General features: G+C 46.5%; 1 protein-coding gene across 3 annotated transcripts in view; it reads left to right on the top strand.

Annotated features, from left to right (window-relative positions):
- Window positions 1-5,162: 5,162 nt before the first annotated feature.
- The window catches only part of HOMER1 (homer scaffold protein 1), a 122,525-nt gene continuing 121,687 nt past the window's right edge, over window positions 5,163-6,000 (top strand). For 2 of the 3 annotated variants that reach the window (XM_075838756.1, XM_075838762.1), the window contains exon 1: window positions 5,163-5,316. The gene's annotated coding sequence lies outside the window, so the exon portion shown is untranslated. The remainder of the gene's footprint in view (window positions 5,317-6,000) is intronic. The other variant, XM_075838770.1, reaches the window with a different exon arrangement.

Raw genomic sequence — 6,000 nt, 5'->3', positions numbered from 1 at the left:
AGTTCTATGAGAGACAGCGTAGTTACCGTAACTCCCGAACATGTAATCAGTAAGTGGCCGGGAGGCAGCGTGAGCACAAAAAGCTAGAACGGGGTTTAGAGGGCCCCGTTCTAGAGATAGGTGCGGGTCCCAGAGGGAGGACCTGCATCTATCTGACATTTATGACATCCTGTGGATATATCATAAATCTCTGATGGGAAAACCCCTTTAACCTGGCTATACACTTTAGATTCGGCCGACAGCTGTTCCTTCCGAACCCTTGCAAACCAGAGGATCAGGCATGTTGAAATCCAACAGCACGATCCTTATCTCCCCTGACATCTGCCGTTGGGGGAGAGTCGGGACACTGCCATACACATTAGATGGTCGGCCGATCCCGGCCATGTGCATAAGATATTTGCTAGAAGATCCACACCATTTTGCGGAGACCTGCAGACAGTCTAATGTCTTTGGTGGGCCAAAGACATGAAATTGCTGTCAGATCCCACCAAAATTGACATATCCTATGTCTTTAGACAGCTTTCATTATGAATTCTATTATATTCCTTACTTTGACATGTATCACCTGCCCAAACATTTTTACAGACCAAGTACACCCCTTCATGGTAACAGTATTCCCTAAAGCAGTGGTCTCTTTCAGCAGAATAATGCCCCTGCCACTCTGCAGAAATTGTTTAGGAATAGTTTGTGGAACATGAAAAGTTAAGGTGTTGACTCGGCCTCCAAATTCCCCAGATCAAACCCAACATTAATCAGCTGATGACTGCGGCTTCTCACAGCTGATTTTGCTGGGGGAAGTTGCTGTCAGCAGTTATTCGTTTGTACTGCAGTGACAACTACAGGAAAAACTTGTCATTACATGGTCGGCCATTCAAATGAATAGCTGATTATGTAATACGTGGACGGCTTGACGCTTTGGCTCATAAAGGGTATTCTTAGCAGACAGTGGCGTAGCTATAGGGGTTGCAGCGGTTGCAGTTGTGACCCGGCCCCTAAGCCTGGGGGGGCCTACGGGCCCCCGTTGCCATACAGCGTGCTGATTAAATAAATTTTCTGTGCCGTGAAGCTGGCACTTCCTGGTTACGGTCACATGGTACACTAAGTGTATCATGTGACCATGACGTCACGTGAGGGGCGTTCCAGCCAGCGTGGAAGTGCTGGTGCGGAGTACTCCAGGCAGGGGCGTAACTAGGAAAGACTGGGCCCCATAGCAAATTTTTGGCTGGGGGCCCCCCTCCGCTGGCTATCACACAACCCCCCCTTGTAGATAGTTCCTTCCTATAGATTCCGCCACACAGCGCCCCCTATAGATAGCACCATACAGCCCCCCTGTAGATAACGTCATACAGCCCTTCCCCCCTGTAGATAACGTCATACAGCCCTCCCCTGTAGATAACGTCATACAGCCCTCCCCCTGTAGATAATGCCATACAGCCCCCCCTGTAGATAACGTCATACAGTCCTCCCCCTGTAGATAACGGCATACAGCCCTCCCCCTGTAGATAATGGCATACAGCCCTCCCCTGTAGATAACAGCATACAGTCATCCCCCTGTAAATAACGCCATACAGCTCTCCCCCGTAGATAACGTCATACAGCCCTCCCCTGTAGATAACGGCATACAGCCCTCCCCCTGTAGATAACGGCATACAGCCCTCCCCCTGTAGATAACGCCATACAGCCCCCCCTGTAGATAACGCCAGACAGCCCCCCCTGTAGATAACGCCAGACAGCCCCCCCTGTAGGTAACGCCATGCAGCCCCCAACAAAAAACGGCCTATAGTTTGTCCTACAAATTACATGCATCCCCTATCTACGGGATAGGGGATACATGTGTGATCGCTGGCAGCGATAAGGAGAACGGGGGACTTCCGGTGTCTGCGCAGTTCAATAAAAATGAAAGGAGCGCTGGTCACACATGCGCACAAGCGTGACCGCTTCGCAATTCATTTCTATGGAGCTGCAGACAGACCCCGGAAGTCTGAGGTCTGTTATGGAGAACTTCGAGGGACTTTCAGTCCCCCGTTCTCCTTATCCTGGGCGTTCCAGCGATCGCACATGCATCTCCTCTCCTGTGGATAGGGGATGCATGTCTTTTGTAGGAACAACCCCTTCAGTGGCGTCACGCTGTAGCCGCCATAGCGGCTGCTAGCAGAGCCTCTGGCCATGGGAGGGGGGGCCGTGCCGGCGGGCGGCACGGGCCCCCTCATCCTGCGGGCCCCGTAGCAGTCGCTACGGCTGCTACAGCGGTAGTTACGCCACTGACTCCAGGTGAGCTGCAGAGTCTGTATTGTAATGTCTTGTAATGTATTGTGTTGTTTTGTAATGTAATGTAATGTATTGTGTTCTGTTGTCTTGTAATGTGTTGTATTGCGCTGTCTGTGTTTGCGGTGGAGATGGGGGGGGGGTTAAATTACAGCTCCCCTCCTCTCCCCACCGCAAACTGCACAATATAACACAATACATTACAAACTGTGGGTCGCGACCCCCTGGGGGGTTGTGTGAAAACCTCTGGGGGGTCGCGAGTCACTCACTGAGGTCACGGTTCCATTCAATGCTGGAACAAGGAGCTGACGGCTCCTTGCACCAGCATTCACTGTGACCTGAGCCCTGAGCTGAAGTAAAAAGGAAGGAAAAAAGGACCGAAATATGCTAGGCGCTGCTATAAATGACTTATTTATTAAATAACTTATATGCTCCAGCATTCACTGTGACCTGAGCCCTGAGTAACTTGATGCAGACAGGCGCGATGTAGTGAGGTCATCGCGCCTGTCTGAGCCGAGTCACTCATAGCACAGACCGGAGGAGGAGAAGAAGGAACCTCCACCCGGCGTGGGAATGGGGTTAGGTAAGTAATGATGTTATTTTTCTATTATGCAGTATGGGGGACTGATATGGCGGGGGTTATTATACTGTATGGGGGGCTGATATGGCATGAGGGGCTGATAAGGCAGGGGGGCATTATACTGCATGGGGGGCTGATATGGGGGGCATTATACTGTATAGGGAGCTTATATAGGGGCATTATACTGTATGGGGAGCTGATATGGGGAATTATACTGTATGGGGGCTGATATGGAGGGGCATTATACTGAATGGGGAGCTGATATGGGGGCATTATACTGTATGGGGAGCTGATATTGGGGGCATTATACTGAATGGGCAGCTCATGGGGGGCATTATACTGTATGGGGAGCTGATATGGGGGGCATATCAGAGAGAGAGAGAGGGGCTTTCTACAAGATTTTGGAGTGTTTGTGGGAATTTTTGCCGATTAATCCAGAAGAGAATTTGTGAGTTTATCCACTGATGTTGGACGAGAGGGCCTGGCCCACAATATTTGTTCTAGTTCATCCCAAAGGTGTTGGATGGAGTTGAGGTCAGTGCTCTGTGGGGACCAGTCATGTTCTTCCACAACAAACTCACCCAACCTGCCTTTATGGATCTTGCTTTTTGCACTGGGTCACAGTCATGCTGGAACAGAAATGGTCCTAGGCCAACCCTTGAAAAACAACCCCATATCATTATCGCTCCTCCATCAAACTTTACAGTTGGCACAATGCAGTCAGGCAGGTAACGTTCTCCTGGTATTCCCCAAACCCAGACTCATCCATCAGACAACCAGTTAGAGAAGCGTGATTCATCACTTCATAGAACACGTTTCCACTGCTCCAGAGTCCAGTGGCGGCGTGCTTTACACTACACCATCTGATGCTTGGCATTGTACTTGGTAATGTAAGGCTTGTATGCAGCTGCTCAGCCATGGAAATCCATGCCAGTATGGAGCTCAGCAGTTATCGAGTCAGTTACATAGATATGAGATGGATAGATAGATAGATAGATAGATAGATAGATAGATAGATAGATAGATAGATAGATAGATAGATAGATAGATAGATAGATAGATAGTATATAAACAGGAGAAACAAGAAGTCCATAAATATCAAAAGAAGTTGAAAGTAGAAAATCTTTATTACAAATCAAAAAACATGAGAATCTAAAACAAGTTTTTATAACTGGATCACAATATAACACCATATATCACAGATAGGTGAACAATGTAAAGTACACCCAGAAACACATTAACATAGTATCCCAAAACAGCAAGGTATGCAAGGTATTCAAAAATAGAGGGTATATGTCAGGTAAAACCAACAATAAAATTGAAGTCTACACCTAATAAGCATAAACAGCGTGAATAGTATCTAAATCACCTGACATAGTCTCCATAATGTGCTTACCCATATTTCCGTAGTGTAGTGGTATGACCCAGAGGATAAGGTAGCGCCCCGACGCGCGTTTCGCGCTACCTTATCCTCTGGGTCATACCACTACACCACGGAAATATGGGTAAGCACATTATGGAGACTATGTCAGGTGATTTAGATACTATTCACGCTATTTATGCTTATTAGGTGTAGACTTCAATTTTATTGTTGGTTTTACCTGACATATACCCTCTATTTTTGAATACCTTGCATACCTTGCTGTTTTGGGAGACCAATTTAATGTGTTTCTGGGTGTACTTTACATTGTTCACCTATCTGTGATATATGGTATTATATTGTGATCCAGTTATAAAGACTTGTTTTAGATTCTCATGTTTTTTGATTTGTAATAAAGATTTTCTACTTTCAACTTCTTTTGATATTTATGGACTTCTTGTTTCTCCTGTTTATATATTAATGATTTGGAGTCTTTATCTTTGATAAAGTGGGTGGTTGCTACCTCTGTTTCCCACCCTTACATTCATATGTCCTGCGAGACTGTCTTGTCTAAAGATAGATAGATAGATAGATAGATAGATAGATAGATAGATAGATAGATAGATAGATAGATAGATAGATTAGATAGATGTATATCTGAGTGGGCTCCTTAACAACTGTGCCTGGGCTGATGATGATGATGATGATGATGATGAGGAGGAGGAGGAGGATGTGGTGTTTGGGTGGCATGAGGATGTTGCTGTGATTTCCTACTAAAGTTCAGCAGCATAATGTCTCCTTACATATCTATTTTTGGTGAGCAGCACAACAAAGCGTTATCCCAGGGTCCTCACTCACCTCCCCCTCCTCCCTCCCCCCAGCTCTCTGTCTCTCCCTTTTCTCCATATTTAGAAACCGCTTCCGGCTGCGCTGAGCACTTTGACGTCATCCCCCACACGGGAGTGACGTCAATGCGGAGGGAGAACGAGATGACGTTGCTTATTTAAATGTCTCCAGAGCAGAGGGATGGAGAGAAGGTCTGAGGAGACACACGGCACCGGCCAGGCCCGCATCCCAGCCTCAGAGCCTCGGTAATCGGGATCATCTGGCGGTCAGTGCTGCCATTATTGGTTTATGTGTATGTGGTGCTGCAGATCTGTGCACAGGCTTGTACTACACAGTATATATTATATATACACATCTCTATACACATACACAGGCAATGCTTCTAAACCTGCAGTGCCACCATTTATATGATTTCCATACAAGCAGCAGATATGCACTTGATATACTCACATTAATCACAAGCATTGCACACATGCATTACATGCACATTAATATACCCAGGCATTGATACTAATCCTAGCATTTACATGCACAGCCTTTATATATACACACAGTGCACAATGAGATACACACACAACACACACGATTGTGAATTAATGTCTCACACTCCACACAGTCATTCAATGCAGCATCCTCCTCACACTGTACTGAGACGGAATAGTGCATGTGCTATAATGCTATAGTGACAGCTGGGGGAGTGTGCGCAGCTTCTACATACAATATGCACATCCAGCAGCTCTTATCTGGGGCCCCCACTTGTAATAGGAGGTGAGTGTATCCTATGTATATAGCTAGAGCTACATATGTCTATAGATCTATTACATAACACGCGTGCTGACCTGTGGATACAGGAGACATATGGATACCACACAAGTCAGGCAGTGGGTCGATGTCTGTAGATGCCAGCATGCATAAGGTAAGATGCTTATCATGATATCATAGTCCACGT

This window comes from Rhinoderma darwinii, chromosome 1 (assembly GCF_050947455.1).
Source record: "Rhinoderma darwinii isolate aRhiDar2 chromosome 1, aRhiDar2.hap1, whole genome shotgun sequence".
NCBI classification, from domain to species: domain Eukaryota; kingdom Metazoa; phylum Chordata; class Amphibia; order Anura; family Rhinodermatidae; genus Rhinoderma; species Rhinoderma darwinii.
This window is presented reverse-complemented; position numbering and strand designations above follow the sequence as displayed.